Source organism: Notamacropus eugenii, chromosome 7 (genome assembly GCF_028372415.1).
Source record: "Notamacropus eugenii isolate mMacEug1 chromosome 7, mMacEug1.pri_v2, whole genome shotgun sequence".
Classification (NCBI taxonomy): Eukaryota; Metazoa; Chordata; class Mammalia; order Diprotodontia; family Macropodidae; genus Notamacropus; species Notamacropus eugenii.
Genome location: NC_092878.1, coordinates 27,423,444 through 27,444,393, shown reverse-complemented (window position 1 = coordinate 27,444,393; position 20,950 = coordinate 27,423,444). Strand labels below are relative to the sequence as shown.

Sequence of the window (20,950 nt, the reverse complement as noted above, 5' to 3'; positions counted from 1 at the left end):
TCCATTCTCCAAAGGTAGATAGCATTTTCCATCATAAATCTTTTAGAATTGTGGATCATTGAATAATGAGAATTGTCAAGTCTTTCACAATTGGATCATTGTTACAATATTGCTGTAACTGTACAATGTTCTAATTCTGTTCAGGAGGGTTCTGTAGCCTTGAAAAAAGACTTGTGGTTGGAGATATGAGTTATCTTGTGGAAGAGATTAGATTTGTTCTTGGGCACAGGGCAGAATTGAGAGGAATGGGTTTGCAGAGAAGCAGCTGATAAAATTCAGTCCTAGAGTGAAATGGGCTGCCTTGTGAGATAGTGGGTTTCCTCCCTTCTCCCCTCCCCCACCCTAAAGATCTTTAATCAGAGTTGGATGACCACTTCATCCAACCCACACTGTAGAGAATCTCTCCTACTGTCACATCCTTAAGACCAAATTCCTGACCTTCCTTTCACTAAAAAAGTGATGAAAGATGAGACTGCCCCCACTAATCTTAACCCATTCCTCCCGCTGCCCCCTGAGTATATTCAAATGGATTTTGTTCATAATGCCTTTTTATGTCCTACAATATATTATGTTCCCCTATGCCCAAAGGATTACAAAAATGTGCATACCCTTTGATCTATACCATTTAGGGCTGTAAAGAGATCATAAAAATGGGAAAAGGACCCACATGTGCAAAAATATGTATAGTTCTTTTTGTGGTGGCCAAGAATTGGAAATCGACGGGATGCACATCAATTGGGGAGTGAATGAACAAGTTGTGGTATATGAACGTAATGAAATACTATTGTGCTATAAGAAATTGATGAACAGGCAGACTTCAGAAAAACCTGGCAAGACTTATGAACTGATGTTGAGCGAGGGGCAGAACCAGAACATTGTACACAGTAACATTGTACACAGTAACAGCCACAGTGCATGAGGACTGATTTTGATAGATTTAAGCCCTTCTCAGTAATGCAAGGACTTAAAACATTTCCACAGGACTCTGATGCAAAATGCCATCTGCATCCAGAGAAAGAATTATGGAGTGAATGAATGAAGCAGACTATTTTCTCTTTTGTTGTGTTTTGTTTCTCTCATGGTTTCTCCCATTCATTATGATTCTTCTAATGCAACATGGCTAATGTGAAAATGTGTTTGGTAGGAATGGATGTGTAGAGCCCATATGACATTGCATGCTGTCTTGGGGGAGGAGGGGGAGAAAATTTAAAACTTATGGAAGTGAATGTTGAAAACTGAAAACAACAAAAAAAAGTTCCCATTTATTTTTATGATGACATTATCAACTACTGTTTCATTAAAATATATTCTATGTTCCAAGTGGTATGCCATTGTGAAAAGAACATTAGCCCTGAAATCAGTAGACCTGGTTCTAGGCTCTGGTCCTTTAGCCATAAAGTGGAGACAGTGGCTTTTACTATCTACTTTACTGGGCTGTTGTGAAAAAAGTGCTTTATTAACTTTACAATACTACATCACTGTGAGTTATTCATACAGGTGGTATTGTCAAGTCAGTCAAGTGTTTCTTAGGTGCCTACTATGTGCCAGACAAATTCTGGGGTTGCAGAGAAGGGCAAAAACATGGTCCCTGCTTTCAAGTTTACATTCTAATGGGTGATACAACACACAATGTACATACAATGCAAATGGAAGGAAATCCCAGAGGGAAGGCACCAACCAGGAGGGAAGGGCCTAAGAAAAGCTTCCTTTGGAAGGTGGGATTTGAGCTTAGTCATGACAGAAGCCAGGAGGCAGAGGTGAGAAAAAAGCATTCTCAGCTTGGACAGGCAAGGTCATGGTCAGAATAGGTGGATTGGAGGGTAAAGTATAAGAAGAAAGGTAGAGAGGTTGTGAAAGGCTTTAAGTCAAATATCATGATGTATTTGATCCCGGTGGTGACAGGGAGCGACTGGAGTTGATTGGGTAGGGGGTGAGTAAGACCTGCACCTTAGGAAAATTATTTTGGCACCTGAGCTGGTGGTAATGGACTGAAGCAGGGAGAGACATGCAAGGGGCCCGACCAAGAAGCTATTGCATTAGTCCAAGGATGAGGAAGGCCGATACCAGTCTGGTGCCTCTGAGTAGATATAGACATACAGAAGAGAGACTGTGAAGTTAGAAATGACAAACATATTCAACAAAGGAAGGGATTAAGCATTTATAGAGCATTTACTACATGCTAGGCACTATAAGTGCTTTATAAATATTAACTCATTTAATCCTAACCAACAACTCTGTGAGATAAGTGCTTTTATCCTAATCTTTTACAGATGAGGAAAATGAGGCAGACTTGCCAAGGGTCACGTAGCCAGCATCCAAGGTCATATATGAATTCATTATCCCAATTCCAGGCCCCCGAGCTCCCTATCCACTGTGTACCACCTAGTTTCATCCACAGATTGGATACGTAGGGTGCAGCAAGTCAGCCAAGGATGGGTAAGCTTGGATGACTAGAATGGTGGAATCCTTAACAATAAAGGGGAAGGGAAGTCTGGAAAGCGGAGGTATGTGTGAGAGGAGAAAGGATGAGGTCTGTTTGTAAATATATTCCATTCTCTGAGTCATCTTGTTCCTTAGGAACTTTCTTTTGACTTCTCCATTTCCCAAAGCTCCCAACTCACTTTTTTACAATCACTTATAGAACTACTGTAGGGTACCCAGTCTGTAACAAACAACACAGAGGCGAGTTTCAGTGCATTCTCAGCCCATGCTGCTTTATTGCTAAAAACCAAAAACAAACCCCAAAAGTTTTATACATAGTTGCAGAGTTTCCAACTTAGGTTTTTAAAAACAGTTCCTCTTTACACCATCAAAAGAATAAAAGCTCTCCTTCAAACCTCCAAAGATGCATAGATGTAACAGCAAGCTGCCTTTTCCAAGATTTCAGGTACGAAATTCTTAACAATGAGAAATTCTAACAACATTACCTCGTAAAATGTAATAACTGTGCAATAGAGAGATTACAGTGCTGCATGTGCGTACAGTAAGTGAACACTCTTTCCTGCACTAAAGAAAGCCAACATAATATACAGAGCATGTGAAGTGAGCTCTTCAGCATTGGGTCTTCCTAATCTAATGCCAATTGTTTACTTTACACAGGACACGCTGAACAATTTAAAAGCAGCTTCAGTTTCTAGTTTCTTTTATTTTGGATCTTCTTCCTACCACTGGAAAAAAGAAAATCCAACATCTCAACAACGGCACAGCATGCATACGCCTTTGTTTCCCAGGGAAATCTCATTTAGAAGGAAGGCCTTCTGTTTGTGAGCTTCCACTTTTGGAGAATAAATCTGAAAGTTTAAGAATTTCTTAATAAATTTTAAGATAAAGAGTTGCATATACCAGTAATTACTACTGCCTTTTTAGAGGAATGGGTTAAGGAAGGCTGACGGTTACTATATTCTTAAGCCAAAATCAATAAACACTTAATTTTCCAACTTGATTTTACAATAAGTGGCTAAGAGGAAAACTGCAAAGAGGTGTGGGAATAAACTTGCTAAGTGAGCAGTTCAATTCGGGACCATGTGAAGGTACTTGGCCTTTAACTTGGAAGATGGAGTTTTCCAAACAATGTCAAGATAGACAAGCCCCAAAGTGAGGTTATGCCAATTTAAGAGGGAAAACCTTTGTGGGAAGAATGACAAGTTTACTGTCACCTCTTTAGCTTGTAGTAGATGGTTCTTATTTGCTATTATCACGTATGTTTCCAGGGGTTACACCAAAAGCCCCAACATTCTGAAGAGTTACAATGAATAGAAGAGCATGATTTTTTTCTCCCTAAATAACAAGTTAATGGCAAATCTACTTAATGAAATGAGGATAAATTCACCTTGAGGGGCAAGAGTTCTTTACAGAGCTTAATTGGACTGATTGATCAGACCAATAAGGGTAAATAATTTTGTGTCTCTGGCTCTAAAAATCTATTTCAAGTCACATAAATTCAAAAATACATCAATATAACAAATAAAGAGAAACAAAATCACAGATCTAACAATATTTTCAGGTCAATTCCTGCAAAGTAGAAGTCTCCTTTGCTGCAGGGAGCCATTATTATTGCTGGGCAACACCAGTACAATTCCGTACAGCTGCCTAAGTGGCAAAAATTACCTAAAAATACTGTATTAAAAAAGCTACTGAACACCTGAAATATGTGCACTGTGCTTATTGATTTATTCACCTCCAAAGTACTAGTTTTACTGGGCTTCCACTCAGGCCACTTCTGCCTTGTTTAACAGACCCAGTGATTACTTTCTATAGTACAGTTGGGCCTCACCCTCTTACAACTCCTAAAACTCTGCACCTTTCTGATTGCTACCGTTGAGGCAACTACGAAATCATTCATTGACACAACATGCTTCTTAGCGCATGCTTGATTATTTTAAAAGACATGCTCAGAGGACTAATATAAACCAGGTAAGAAGTTAAAATGAAAGGTGAGTTCTGTTGCTCCCTCTTCCAAACAGCCCGAGTGTCACACTGCTGTCCCTGTTTATTTTTTAACCTCCCTTTATGGATGGAGGCAAACCATTTTTTTAAGAGAAACAAGAACTGAGGTTTCAAGCAGTAAATTCAAGCTATTACTTTAATAGTTACTATTGCTTTGTTATATGTAAATGCATATATGAGTTTCCTTGTAATTACACAACACTAGACATCATCGGTCATGCATAATCAGGACGCTAGCTCTACAGGACTGGGATCGTGGGCTGTGTGCCACCATTATTGTATGGTCATCATGCATTTTTACCTAAGGACTCTCTATCAGACCCATGTTCATGCAAAACAAAACCTCTTGATTCAGAGAGATTATGGGGCTTAGCTAGGGTACATGCAATTTATTTTCATCAAAATACTGCAAGTGAAAGGCAGAAAACTTGACAACATTTGGGAAAAGGAAACGACAGTTTTAATGGAGTTCTCCACGTCTATCCGTATGATGCTTCTGAATGGAAGTACAAAATAGCAAATAAAAAGGTAAAAGTTAGGATTGTTTCACGCTGGTACAGGGGAGACTGGTATGCAGATGTACTCCCTTAAGGGTAGGAATGACATAGTAGCAGAAAAAAGAGCCACTATTAAAGAAAAAAATATAGCCTTATTTATTATGGTTTTTCCTGGCCAACTATGTGATGGCTATGATACCACGAAAACACAAAGGTGGTATGTTGTGGAGACCCTACTGAGTGAAGTGGTTTTCTTTTTCTAACACTGAAGAAAATTACCTCTACATCACTTCTTTCCCTCCTGCCCCACACACAGCCTGGAAAGATTCATTAATAGCATAGCTAGTATAAATCTTCGATGCCTTAACATTTGGTTATGACAAGTGACTCTTTAGGCCAAGATTGTTCTAACAGCCAAGCACGTTCTAAACAAACTGGAGGCCATTTGCCTTGACCAGCAGCACCAGGAGAATGTAAACTCCTCAAGGGCAAAGACCTCACCCTATTGTACATAGTGCCTAGCTTATTGTAACTGCACATTTGATATTCAGTAAGAGTTCACCCTACACAAAAGGGGGATGCCTACACCCCTGAATGTAACAAGCTTATCTGGATCCCATCTATGCACTAGATGCATCTGGACAATTTTAGCATTTAGATCAGTATTTAATGTGACTGTTCTACAAAGTCCTTTATATACCATAAGTGCACACTTGTGATCAAGCCAGCTATCTGAAAATTGCTTAGCTACTTCAATGTATCTAATGGTGACACTGGGGTACACCCTAAAGAAAGAATAAGAGGAGCAAATGCAGTGCATTCCTTTTGTGAGTTGAGAGATAGTTAATTATTTTGTACATATAGTGGTCTTTTTATCTTTTGGAATCACCAAATAAGAATATTATATTCAAGAGGCATAACTTTCTTGGCTCTCCCCCAACTACCTTGCATTTTTTCTCCTGGGTTCACATATAGGCATATAATTGAACATCATGAACCAAAGGAACTCATAACTAGCTCATACACAGATGTAGTTATTTTCCAGGTGCTAGATGGCCAGGACGAATTATCCACTTGGACAGGTGGTATGAGACAATAGGAAAATTATCTTGGTCCCCACTGCTCTGTCCTGGCTCCTAAACTGGGACAGTGTGCTGGGAGGTGGAGTGGTTTTCTACATTAGAGGATAAGCTGTCAGAGGACATGGATCTGGCCACTCTTTCATTAAAAATATGGTCAAAAACTGAAAAAGAAATTCACATGTATTAAGCCCTTCTCACAAGCGTTACTAAGAGCTTCCTTAGCCACAAATATAGAAAATGCAAAACACCAAACAAGCTTTTTTCTAAATCTTAAAAAAAAGAATGAATTTAGGAAACAAGGAGAAAGAAAAACAATTCTCCGTTATGAGGAGCTATCATCAAAGTAGAGTCTCAAGTAGAAAATCTACTTGGAATGCATTGGTGAGACTCCCAATTTGTCTCCCAGAAAGAGTTCACTTCAACAGCTCTCTCTTGCTACCTGGGAATGGGGTTTTCAGTCTCACATATCAAAATTACACATACATACATACATACATACACACACACACACACACACACACACGCACGCACACACACGGTTTTCTGTCTCACATATCAAAATCTCACACACACACACACACACACACACACACACACACACCTTCCTTCTCAAAGGAAGGAAAAGAGCATCTTTTATATATATACCATGTACCTAAAACGCTTTTCCTTTCATGCAGCTCTGTCAAGGACTGAGCACCACACACCACCACAAACTTGAGTGGTAACTTACTTTACTATATACAGGCTTGCTAATTCAAGTTAGTTACTATTTATTACATGCAAAACAGTTATTGCTACAAAAGTTTTATCCTTTTAAAATTATTAAACATTTTATGGCTTTGTTTGCATCTGGGGCATTCCCCCTGCATACTGTGCTATTTTGCATTCCTGTTTCAGAGGTATTCTTTTTTTAAAAAATGAGTTCTCCTAAGCACTATACTATTTGAATCAAAGGTAGAACTACTTGAGTCTAGACTAAGAGAACCTGAACCTGGTCCCTAGAGAATTGCTACAAAAGGGCCTACTTATTCAAAGCTGTCTGCTCATGCAGTGATGTACACTATCATATTATTTACTACTGGAAGAGTCCATGTTTTATAAAACCTGGATTATTTGAGTACTTGGACCCTCAAATCACTTCAGAAAAAAACAGCTTGTCTGATTTCTCTGGAGAAAGACACAGTATCTGAGGAGTGACATTGTTCTTCTGGGAAGACAGAGACAAGGGGACACGTACAAATCTGAAAGGTATAGCCAGCCTTGCACTGCACACTGCAAACATAAGAAATGCTCTTTTACTTCTCACTACAAAGCAACCTATCAAGGCTCTATCCACCTACTCATCCCATTCTCAAAATGCAAATCAAGCAAGAGAAGCAGCAAGAAAACCACATTTAAAAATAAAACCAAACCCCACAGTGGATTGAGAAGTAGGGACAGCCTGAAACAAATACTTGACTCTACCATTTACAACAGTTTCCTGACACAATCCAGAGACAGTGACCCGCAGACAGAAAATGTCAGAGTCCACAGATGAACCTTGAGTTAACAGAGCATGTCCACATGAGGCTGATAAGAGTACCCAGTTAAGACAAACAAATTGTACTGTGGTTCCTTGATACAGAGAACGTCTACATACAGAAATGAAACAAGATTGAGCTGTAAGACACAGCCCATACAAGGACACAGAAGAACAATCTCCCTTCACACAAGAAGCACAAGCTAGGAGTACTACCTTGGAGGGGGTAGGGATGAGGGTGGCTGTCCACAGTTCAGTGTGTGGTTCCGATTGGACATAGTCACACTAGGTTTGAATATTGCAACTTTGTATGAAGTTAAATGATCCCCAAGCATATTTTTCAAGGCTTCCAACCCAAAAGAATTCTCTTTCTAAACTAGCCCTTTCAGTTTGTCACTTTTCCCCAGGGAGAGAGACAAGTTCAGAACTTTAAGAAAAAAAGGAAATGTTTATATTTTCCATTTTTTTGGTTATTATAAAGAATTCGTCATTTTTAACTCTAAAATTACTACTAGGCTCATGCACTGGCCCCTAACATGGCACTACATTTTTCTACAAAGTATTAATGCTTATCAAACTATACATATTATCAAAATGGAAGACATTGGTGATTTTGTTGTTCTCAAACAACTTGTAACATCATTTTGTCCACAAGTATTAAAATATATGTGTGTGTATATATATAATTATTGCACATATCCCTTGTTTATTTATTTGAACTTTTCAAAAAGGAACCTTTCCAACCAACGAGGACTGGAAGAGAAGGTACGCCTGGCCATACATAGATGGTGCTGCCTAAAACTACAGCCAGAAAGGAAACTGCAAAAAGACAAGGCAGAAAAGAAACAGAGTCTCTTCAGGCTGAAACAACTGATCTGGACACAAATTTGAGTTGTAATGAGATTTTGTGAAAGTTGTAAATAAGGCAGGAGTATATTTAAGGGAAACGTTAAACAGTTAACTTGTTGGCTACGAATTCAGAGAATCTAAGGGAACTAAAGTAGGTCTGATGCCCAAAACACCAATGGGCCAGCGTGGATCTGTTGCAAGTTTGAAAGAAGAGGTAAGGAGAATAAGATGGCCCTGCTGCCTGCCAGCAGATCTTGCCAGAAAGGCTACCAATAATAAGATATTAAAGGGAATGGCAGAGAAACAAGATTCAAAATCTTTTTCAGCATCTTGGTGGCACCTGTAGTAAATTTTAGCAGAAGTTTCCCCAACAACACTGGCCTTTACAGAGTAGTAAGAAATGAAAAAATAAACAAATGACTAGGTCTGCCCAACTGAAGTGAAAGATTTCTAACTACTATAAATATACAACTTTCAAAAGACATGACTACTTATACTGAGTATCCCAAAAGTCTTAGTGGAGTTTTAAGGTAGTAAAGCTTAAAACTGCACCAATACTTTGAGAATGCTATACTTTACTACTAGCAAATCTGAACTACTGCCCTTCTAAAATCATACTTTATCCAGATCTTTTCTTTCCCCTAAAAGACATTTTGATTTAGAAATCAATTCCCATTGACTAAGACCTACTATTCATCAGAGGATAATATTCCATTTTGGCAATTCTTATCTTTAACAAAATCCTACTTGGGCAGAGCAATCTCAATCCAGGCTCTAATTCCAGCATCATACTAGGGCACCGGATGTGCACATTCCCAGAAACACAAAGATACAATGTATGGTCTTAATATCTGACAAGTTTTACATTGATTTCTCTAGTCATATAAAATAACAAAAGAGAGCAGATGTTCTCCTGCACTAGTAACAGGTCATTCCAAACTCTGCTATGCATCTCTCAGGCTCGGGAGCAAGGAAGGATTTCAGTAGCCAAGGGTAGTGTTGGTTTTTTCCCCTTATTCAAGCTACAGAAAACAAGTTGTTCCATATTTGTTGCCTGATTTAGATAAGAAACTACATTGTGGATTTTTTGGGGGGAGGGTATGGGGGATGGAATTAGTCTCTAAATTTCTTCTAGACCTAAATTCACCCTGCCTCAAGCCAAGGTTGATGGGTATTATTTTGAGGTCCACCCTCTGGTGAGATGCTTCAGTTTCACTCACGGAAATCACTCTCACAGCCATCCTGAATTGAAGAATAATGTTCCCATGACACTGCAAGGGATGAAGACACAGAATGTTATGCACATATGTCAGTCCAATGGAACTGCACAAAGTATTTCTGCTTTTTGCCTCTCAGGTTGAAGCTGTATGAGAAAACACTTCTCTACTCCTCCCACTCTTTTTCCATTCTGCTAAATTCATAGTCAACGAAAGTCTGATCTGGTATTTTGAGTATATAGGTGTTTCAGTTCATTATTGGCCACAGCAGTATGAAAAGCCAACTCCAGAATATCCTGTAACACTCCACAAGGAAGAAAGACAACAGCAAACCATATGAGAGCCCCCATTCTTGAAAAGATCAAAACCTTTTGTTCTCTGCTTAGTCAAAAGTCAATGAAAACTGCTTTCCAACGGACCCAGGAATGCGTTCATGGGGTCTGCTTCTGTACAACCTACTCCTTTCTTGTGAAAATGGAAAATATCTTGACATGGTATGAAGCCACCAAATGTTACCAGGGGAAGAAGCAATGCAGCCAGGTTTTGTTCTTGGAAGAAATCTTTCTTCTCAGTGATAAATGTAGATATACCCATGCAGAAATATCTTTGTTTGAAGGACCTATTTTCTTTATACACATAAAAAATCCAAGGACATTGTACTGTACATAAGCTGCTTTACTTACCACATCACATGAGTAACTACAAAGTCAGCCCTTTGTTCTAGATTGAGAAATCTATGCAACGTAATTAATTAGGATTCGGATATATCATTTTAAGTTTCTGAAATGTACTTTCCATACTGAAATACAAGACTTCATGCTGTAATTATGCACATGTGTAATTTTATGCTGGTTCAAACAGGATACAAGGAGCCCCTGCAGACATTTTGACTTCTTACTGTGTACTAAGTGTAAAGGGCAAAGAACTCACAAATGCCACCATCTAAGCACCTGGCACCAATCTAAATATTATGCTTCCACCTGAAAAAAATCCCTTCTCTCATCTAAGCAAATAGCTGCCGAGTACCAACACCAATTGCTTCTTTTTTCCTGGAAGAAATGGCATGATGCCAGCCAGATGGTACCTTGGGGGAAGATACCTAACAAGCTAAATGTGCTGGATTGGAGAACTGGAACATGAAGTGAAGAAATCTTTTCCATTCTGGTCCATGAAGTTAAAGTAGAGAGGAGAGATGGATCCACATGTCAAGACCAAGGACTGCAGTTACACAAAAGCAGCAGGATCACCTGAGAAAACTGAAGGATCTAAAAACACAAAAGAAAAGTAGAATAATTAAGAGTTATTTCACCTTTAGCTTATTTCACTGGTAAAGTTTTGTTTCTCTAACAAAACATACATGCCCCTCCACCCCATACTGCCAGAATAGTAAACAAAATGTTACTTGTGGAAAGTCAATGAAGCAGTTATAGAAAACATCCATACGTTTACAGAAATATCCACAAATGATAAGCATTAATAATTTCCTACATGTAAACCTAAAACACTCTCTTCCTTTTAATACTAGGCCCAACTCAGTATCTCCCTGTATATGCTGGGTACCAATGTGCCAGTTCTACTGTCCAACTAACTGTGTGCTACAAATCTGGGCCACAGGCACTCTTCCTGCTTTTTGTTTTCCTAGATGGATTATTAGACTGAACTCAAGTGTTTATAATTGAAGACCCTGTTCAACATTTTTGAGTTTCTTATAATCATAACAATGTCATTCAGAAAAAGGAAATTTTGAAGAACTTTGCTACCTACACTTTCCATTATAAAATGGACATCTTCCATGGCAGTAAAAAACACTTTGGAAGGCACATGCCTCCTTGTTTTTATGCCTGGCTTAATATTCTAAAAGGACCACCAAACAACACTATCCTATTATATCCTTCAAGGATATGATTCATGGAAACAGTATGGCATGATACTCTTTTAAAGAGTACTAGATTTAGAGCAGAGGACTTTCATTTAATTCCTAGCTCAGTAATTAATTACTATCTGTGTAATCCTGGACAATTCATAACCTCTCTGAGCTCAAATTTTGTCTTCTATGAAATGAAGGGAAGGTGGGGGTGTCTTTAAGCTCTGAAGCTATATATGATCCTTACATAGGCATGAGAGAAAACTTGTTGGAAGCTAGCTGTTAAAGCTCAACTTTGTTCTACCAAGTTCAATGCTTTTAAAAAGGGGATAAAAAATAAACAATGGAATTCTGTATTCTGTGCATCCTTCTGTCAATTAGATGGGTTTAAAGATAAGCTACAGGATGTAACTGTGCAAGTCTGCCCATTCCCATTTCATACTCTCACCAAGAATGTCCCTGATGCATAAATTATAGGACCAGGAGAACAACATGGAGAATCGCTACAAGCTAAATGTTGCTAAGAAACAAAGCAAAATTAAACTGAATTATGCAGAATTATAATGGCCAAGCCTGGCTACAAAGACAGGGTATCAGAAAACACCTGCACAGGCCAAAGTTTGGACTACATTATCTCCAAGGTCTCCAAGGTCTCCAAGAGTTTAGGATTCTACTTTGGTTCAGCTGAAAACCAGAAAATAGTGAGAACATTCTGTTCTTTAACAAAGTCCCAGAAAAGCAAACGTGGTACCTACTCTCTTAAGGGTATAAACAATTCTATATTTAATTCTTGAATCTATGAAAGATATCTTATTTTGTAACCTTCTCTAGCAGCTACAACATTCTCTATCTCATGCATAAGACTTGAAATCAAGTGATTTAAATGTTATACAGTTAGTGACAAAGTAGCAAGCCAGTTAAACAAGGTTCACTAAACAGAGCTCTATTTACACCACTGCAGAAGAATTAACCTTGATTAGTTAAAACAATATACGTTGAGTACACTGGCATAGGAAAATACTGGCCTACTCTGAATCCACGTTTCTGCCTGCAAGGCTGAAAAATTAAAACATACTTCAGAAAAAATATATGATCATAAATTCAGAGAAACATGGAAAGACTTACATATATGTACACAAAGTAAAGCAAGAATCAGAACAGCACATACATAAGGACAACAATGTAAACAGAAAGACCAAAAACCTGAGCCTGAATGCTGTGTAATTACAACTGGGCTCAGGCCAGAAGAAAAGATAAAAGAAAAGGCCCTTTGCTCTTTGCAGAGATGGGGGTGAGGGGTTATGGGTGTGCAGCATCATTTATATCGCCACATTTGGCTGCTCTGTTGACTAGTTTGGCAGAATTGCTTTTCTCCCCCTTTATAATTTTGTTACAAGGGACGATTCACTGGTTTGGGAGACATATTTTGAAATAAAGGTGATATAAAAACAAAAGAGATCAAATTTTTAAAAATATATTATATATTCTAGAGTCTGTGAATGTACCACCTTAAAAAAGTGCTTTACCTCAATCCAGTCCTTACCTACTTTATCTCAACCCAGCTACGGCAGTTATATACCTCTGGAAACAATATCAAATCTTCTGGAAACTATATATAAACTACAATAAAGTTCAGAATCACTCACTCCTTCTTCCTCTCACTTATTTTACCCTACTTTCTTTTCCCTGCAAAAATGCTAAGTGTTTTGAAAAAATGCTTTATGTCTGATAGTTTTTACGTATCTGAAACTATTAAACTGGTTTTGAGATTATAAATTTGCACCAGATTAAAACCACTAGAGTAATTTTGTAAAGTACTTTGCACATAAATATCACCTAATGATTACACCTTTAAATAGTTTGCATTTACTTTTCTACATCCACAATAAAATATAAATAAACCGTAAACTACTTATTTACGTGTGTGCGTTCGCCCTTCGTTGCCAAAGAAGACCACGCCATTAGAAAAATAATGACATGACTTGCCCTTGACTTTGTTTTGAGTGAGGGAGGGCTGTGCAGGTCACCAGCCTCACTTCTCCTCCAGAGCCATCTGAATCCAGTGACCAGATATTCATCAGGATGACTGGAGATGACCCAGAATGAGGCAACTGGGGTTAATTGACTTGCCCAAGGTCACACAGCTAGTGAGTGTCAATCAAGTGTCTGAGGTAAGATTTGAACTCAGGTCCTCCTGACTCCTGCACTGGTGCTCTATCCACTGCACCACGTAGCTACCCTGAACTTCTTATTTACATTCCAATGTCAATAAATATTTAAGTACTTACTATGTGTTATGCATTGTGTAAATACTACAGGGCAACATTCTGGTACATATAAATCCTTTGTTTTTGTAGTGACTGGGGCCTGCATGCTCCTATCAGGGAGCACAACACGTATGGGGCAAGCAGGGCCCAGAGAAGGGAGTTTGGGTCTGGGAGGTTTGTAAGGGAGATGTGGACACATAACTGACAAAACTATAGCTAGGATCCTCAATAGCTAGTTTTAAAGGCCCTCATTGGTCTTTATTCAGTTGTGTTTGACTACGACCCCCTTTGGGGTTTTCTTGGCAAAGATAAAAAAGTGGTTTGCCATTTTCTTCTCCAGTGAATTAAGGCAAATAGTGTTAAGCAACCTGCCCAGGCTCACAGCTAGTGAGTGTCTGAGACCACATTTGAACTCCGGTCTTCCTGACTCCAGGCTCAGTACTCTATCCACTGAGCCACCTAGCTGCCTTTTTTGGTCTTCAGACTATTACAAATATATACACTGATGTTTGTTGGAAAAGCCTAAGGGAAAAAAACCTGAGAATTATGGAAGATGCATCAGGAAAATGTGCAAATCCAGCAAGAAGTGCAGTGGAGATGAAAGGAAGAAGCAGCCTGGGTGCAGGTTTTTGGTGCTCTTTGGGATGCTGACAACTCAGCAGCTGAAAGGACTGATCACCTCTGGGTTGCCAGACTCCCTTCATTAGCTGGCTACTCAAAACCTATAAAAACTGGTTTTCCTTATTCCCCTCCTCCTACACGGTGGTACATTCCTACAGGCAAAAGAGACTAAATGCCTCCTGCAACATGCATTTTGCTTCCCTTTTCTGTGGTTCCTAACACTAGATTTGTCATGATGGTCTATAGAGTCCCTTGCTGTCTGATTCTGATTTTCAACCTGAAGCATCCAGCTTCAACATTCAGTCACAGAAGAAACAAATACAAATAACATAAGCACATGTAAACAAACAAAAGGTATTCCCTAAATGGAGAAATATGCATCTAAAGCGTAACTACTGGGAATGGGAGAAAAGGGAAACGACTGTCGTCAACCGTCAGTGGTCTAATGCAACACTAATTTTATATAGGAAACACATGGAAGTCGCAAGAAGACATAGGACTTGATGCTGAAAAACATCACACTTTATGTCTCTCTGTGTTGCCAGTTCCTGATTCAAGGATTCTGCAAAGAAGTCACACCCATGGTGCAAGATCAGCAATTGACAAGAAACAGTTGAAATAGCCTACTTATTCAATAGATTAACCTAAAATGGGTATGACATTGGTGTCTGGTTAAAGTACAAAACACTAAGTTATAAAATGAGTATTAACTGTTAATTGCTATGTGCCTGTCTGGTATCGTACCCCTGAGAACCTCCATTTCAAAGACATGACCTCATTAATTCCCACAACAGCCAGATGAGATAAGCAAGTAAAGATTATTACTATCCTCACTGTCCACACGGGAAAACAAAGACATCAAAAATAGCCTGTTCTGGGTCAGGCAATGAGTTGGAAGGAGGATACAACTGAACTTGTATCAATGATTTATTACTAAGCTAGGTTTCCCCAAAATGAAATCCAGAAATACCTACAGAATGATTCAGAGGAATGCCTTTTTTCTCCTGAGGAACCTATAAAACACAAAGAAAAAGGACATCTAATGAGGCCTGATCCAAAGCAGGAAAGCACAGAAGCTGGTAGCTATTAATGTTAGGGAATTCACAGATGAAGAAGGGGGAAAAGAGACTTGGGGATACCTTTGAGGTAGGGAAAGTCTGACTGTGAGAGAAGCTGGGAGGGAGGTAATTTGGGTGTATAACTTGTAAAGGGTTCTCTGAAATGAGGTCAAATTGTGTAACAGCTGTAAGCAGAAGAAACCTTCACCTCTGGCACAATGGCAGTCTGCAATGACACAAGCCACACCAAATGAGCTCTATTTTCAAGTTAAAATAAGCTTTCAAACTGGTTGTTCCCAATCAAGAATCTCAGTTCGCAAAATTCACATTAAATTCTTTAATGTTTGTAGACCACCAGAAGAAGTTAATGGTTTGTTTGAATTTTTACAAGGTAACTTAACAGGCTACATTTTCTGAAAGGGCCATTCCCACTTCGGCATTATATTCTGTGTAAGAAGCTATGGCCAATTTTTATATACCATGGTTTGAGTCATATGCCCAACTAACTATGACACTGTCTTTAATCCCTAGCCTTAGACTCAGCAACAAATATCTTGAAAGGGCAAGAGGTTAAAATCAGCCTCTCTGCAGGGTTCAGTTCCTACTCTGTTTTTGCTATCAACTCCACTTTGGAAAAAGGTTATCTTTCTGTATTTAAGAACTGGCAAATTCTTTTTCTCACGTTATATAAATACACAACAGCAAAGAGAGAAGCGGCAATGCTGCAGTTAGGTTTCCCAGAGGTAGCTGAATAGACAAAAATTGGATGAGATAAAGACAACATGAAATGAGGAAGGAGCGGAACTCTGTCTTCTTAAATGCTTCCACTCAATGGGGACAGGTTGCAAATGGCTCCTGCAGCCAACTAGGCACCTATGACCCTTACACTATACAAACTCCCTGAAGAAAATGTAGCTTAAATGGAAAGATCATTGAGTCTTTCTAGTCAAATGCTGATAAAATAATTCACTGTGATTTAGGATTCACAGGTTCTGACTTGAATCTGTTGGATTGATGGAAGGTAAAAATAATTTTGTTACCAGATCAGAAATAGAGCAAGTTGTAATTACCAATTATTGATTAGATAATAGTAATGCAGAACATGAAGTTGGGTTATCAAATTTTAGCAGTTATACAAGAAAGTGAAGATAATAGTACCAATTCTGGGAAAAGCCTATGATGTTAACTAGCTTGAGGCTTGAAAGTTGCCTGTGGAAAAAGAACAGAAAAGGAAAACAGGACTTTTCATATTCAGTGAGAACCCATATAGGAATATAACTAATTTAACTAATCTGCTCAGGGGGATTAAGAACCATGGTGGGGGTCTCTGTGTGTGTGTCTGTGTGTGCAGGCATCCAGCCTTACTACACAGATTACAAATTTGGGAAACCATTTCATAATGTTGACAAAAGTCTTGCTGATAACTGTTTAGTTGCATGTGCCATGCAACTATAGACATAGACACTATACGGAGAGTTGTACAGAAAATAGTTTCTGCACACAGTGACTTTATAATCTAGGGGAACGTATAAATATAATACACAAGCAAAATGACTTTAATCTTATTTTTAAAGGGCAACTGGTCTAGATTTAATCCAACAATTTCTTTTTCCATTTTTTTAATCTCTTCTATGAATGAAACTCATGTACTAGGTTTTTTTTTTCAAATTAAGTTTATAATATTAAAAAATATTCATATCATAGAATTACCCATAGCTAAGTAGTTATGACACCTGTTTCATTAGAAGACTGGGCAGAATCCTCAATAAATTCACATTTCAAGTCAAGTTTCCAAGTATAAATTTTACTTTCCTTCTATGGTAAATTCAGAGGATGTCAAACACCTGATATAGCAGACAAAGAACTAGAAATCTTTCAGGTGTATTTCCTGAGAAGTTTTTATGTAAGAGCTTATGTGGTCAAAGAAAGCATTACATAATTATTTTACAGAATCTAAATTCATAACTTAAAACACGTTCACATCAACAGCAGGTTTATATCAGCCTTCCTGGGCCAAAAATTTATTTACATAACATTTTTACCTTTCTACCTCCTTTATAGTAGCAAATTAAATAAAATTTGCATATTTTTTACTTACCCATCAGAAACTTGCTTAGGGCAAACTGTCAAGGGAATTATTAACAGGTTGTTCAAAAACAGGCACAAAAGACAAAGGATTTGGAATGGTACTTCCACTTTTACTTACCTACTAAATCCTGAGCCCTGGATTCTGTTTTTCTTTCAAAATGAGGACAACATAAACATTGTAGGAAAGTTGTTCCGTCTAGGATTTGGAACCTATTGAAAAAGAAAAAGTGAAAATCCCAGAATTTTTAAAGGCTTTTAACATACCCCTCACTGACATTTTATAGATCAGCACAGCTATTAAAATGAACCAATGAATCTTAAGAAATAGCATTAACACATTTCGCAGAAATATCACAGCTTGATAATTATTTACTTTTTACCATGAACTGAATTTATCTAAAAATGATGCTAGATTTCTCTTTATGATGACCAGAAAACTGTGACAGAAAATTTCCTTGCTTTCTTTACCCTTCTCCAAATCCTCCTTTTTTCCTTGAAAAGGGTCTAAGCTGATATTCACTCTTATGGTCAAGGACTGGACAGGAAAATAATTTATTGTTTATAAAAATGGATAGACATTACTTAAGGGTAACTAAGTGCTGCTCTTCTAGGTATTTCCAGGCCATGCTGTAACAAGAATCTTCCTACTGCAGCACATAATTTCTGAAATAATTTCATTCCTTACACAAACACTACTATACACAAGGGACTATTCTAATTATTTTATGTCCTTACATTATGAAATGTCTGTTCAAACAGGTCTTGATTAACAGACAAAAACTCTAAATAAAGGCTATTTTACATAAGCTTTCTCTGACACAAACCCACTAACAAATCCCTAGTCTAAAGATCCAGCTTTTAAATCTTGGGTCACCAAGGGCAAGTATCTTAACAATCCATACAAAGATCTTAATAGTTCACAAAGCACTTCTGGGCAGAGCCCAGAGATAGAAAGTGCAAGTCCTATCATCCTCGATTTAGGGATGAACATATTAAGGAATTTAGGGGACTTAGTTCAAAGCTCTGGCCACCTACCCCACCCACCCTAATTTCTTAAGGCTCAGCTTTCTTAAGAGCTGTGAAAACAGCTGTAGTAACTCCCTGCAAGGAGAACGAGGATCAGATTACATTTATTGTAAAAAGCAGCTACAACAATGTAAATGACGGATTTTAAAAGTCACCAATTCACACTCTAAAGCACATAACAGAGAAATGTTTATGAACTTCAATTGGAAAAACTTCTTTATACTTCAGTCTGCAGACCCTGAAGTTATGGGGGGGAGGGGAGATGATGTAGCTACAAAGTGACAGAGTAAAATTCCTACAAAATAAATTCAATTCTGCTTCAATTGCATTTTATTAACGCATCCAAGTTAAATCGCGCATTCCGACAACTCTCAGGGTGGCAAAATAACTTACATATATATACAAAGTAACAACATATATAACCAACTCCCTTAAAAATGTCTTTGGCCCCGCCCTCCAACTTGTTTCCGTAGTTCAGACGAGTCACACGACCCCATTTGAAGTTATCTTGGCAAAGTTTCGAGTGAGGTTTTTGTCCTTCTCCGGCTCATTTTACAGACCAGGAAACTGAGGCAAGCAGAGTTAAAGGACCTGCCCAGGGTCACATTGCTAGTAAGTGTCTGGCTGAGTCCTGGTCCCACGCTCCATCCACTGCGCCACCTGACCCCTTCTCCCACGAAAGACTGACTCCATATATACGGATTCCCTTGACCTTGAGACAAAAGGCTAGCTGTGAATTTCAGTGCTAAAGTTACCGGAGTCAAGAGTGACGTCACTAGTGCAGCGCAAAGTGGCCAAAAAAAAAAAAAAAACAACCCCAAATTTGCATATTCAGCTCAAGAGGAAAACTTCCTGGGCGGCGTCCACATGGCACCGGCCCAGAATAAAATCCATCTCGGTGACCTCTAGATGAAAACAAGTCTCAAGGTCAATGCCACAAGGGCGGGCCAGGATCAAATCAACCCCCATCCACGAGGGAAGGGAAAAGAGTTAGCGGGGGAGGGAAAGGAGGATGGAGGAAGGGATTGAAACCCTAATTAGAGAAGCAAAAATAATCCCAATTAATAAACCAGACGAAGAAGAATACGGTCTTCTAGGCCTCAATAAATACCAGGCAAAGCGGATGCGTGACACGCCCAAGCTTCGCCCAATCAGGGAGGCACAGACAGGGATAACACAAAGGCAGCCGACGGCCAGCCAATGAGAATGACGGGAGGCTGATCAAGGAGGACCAGATGTCAGCCAATGGGAGAGTCCAGGGGGCGGGCTGTCGGAAAGACAGCCGGAAGATGGCCAATGAAAGCACAGAGAAAGCGGGAATATGGGACTCCCGGGAACAAGTCAATGGCGGCGGTGGGAAGGGGGAAAGGTGGTACTCACTAAGCAGAGGACGAGGGGATCTCGGGGAGACAGCCCCTTCTCTCCCGGCCCGGCCAGTCGGGGTAGCCCCAACAGAGCGGGCACCTCCCACTCTAGTCTAAGGAGGAAGCGCCCGTAACCGTTTATCCTCCTCCCACGCTTACCTGAGCCATCCAGACTAGCCAGCCGCTGACCAGAGCCGGCCAGCCCCGGCCACCGCGAGTGCCCGGCAGCCGCAGCCGCGGCCGCAGCAGGAGCCGCAGCTCCTCACTCCGCCATCTTCCTCTTCTTTTCAGCTCCGCCTACCCAGCCAGGGCCAGAACCGCTAAACCCCGCCTTCATATCGATCCCCGAAATTCGATTGGTAGTTGAATACACCCGTCATGGTCCACTTTCCTATGATAATTGGTCCAAATTCACGTCGATCAACTGGCCGTTCGCTCTTTTTTTATCCAATTGGACAACGGGGAAGACATCACTGAGAAAAGGGATTGGCGGACCAATGAGTCCCACCTTTTTCCGCATTTCAAGAGACCCAGCTTGGTGGTAGTTCTCCCGGCGGTCAGGCGGGGGCGGCATAGAATTGCTCTCGTTCCTGGCCTTTAGAACCTAGTTGTTTTCGCTTTTTCCCTGCTGGGCTGTGTGATTCTATTGAACTGGTTCCAGGAAAAGTTTAGTGCTTGTCTTGTGGATGGTGCTCCCAATTCTGCACTTTGCAACTGTAAAACTCGGTATAGCTGTTGGTTATTGACGTATTAAGCTCCAAGCGAGGAGGTGCGGGTAAGCAGGTGGATAAAAATATTGTAATCGTGTGTAATTCTAAAATCATTGAATTTTCAAACCCAGAGACTGGAAAGCTAAAAGGGGAAGCCGCAAGGTCTAAGACTATTTTTTTCTTCTTTTAATCATAGTTGCTCACTCAGTTGATTGGAGTGCTAGGGCAAAAAAACAGAAACAAACTTTCAGTCTTTATCCCCTTGCCCTCTATTACTATAGCTAAGTGCGACTGGCACTGTATTTCTAGACCTTTTATCCTGTTAACTGTATCTGAGTCATT

General features: G+C 39.4%; 1 long non-coding RNA gene across 1 annotated transcript; it reads right to left on the bottom strand.

Annotated features, from left to right (window-relative positions):
• Positions 1-9,232: 9,232 nt before the first annotated feature.
• On the bottom strand, positions 9,233-20,205 carry LOC140513238 (uncharacterized). Its single transcript, XR_011970118.1, has 4 exons — positions 20,058-20,205; positions 17,627-17,718; positions 15,337-15,375; positions 9,233-10,875 (listed from the first exon to the last, which is right to left on the bottom strand). It is a non-coding gene; the product is annotated as an uncharacterized lncRNA (long non-coding RNA).
• Positions 20,206-20,950: the final 745 nt, after the last annotated feature.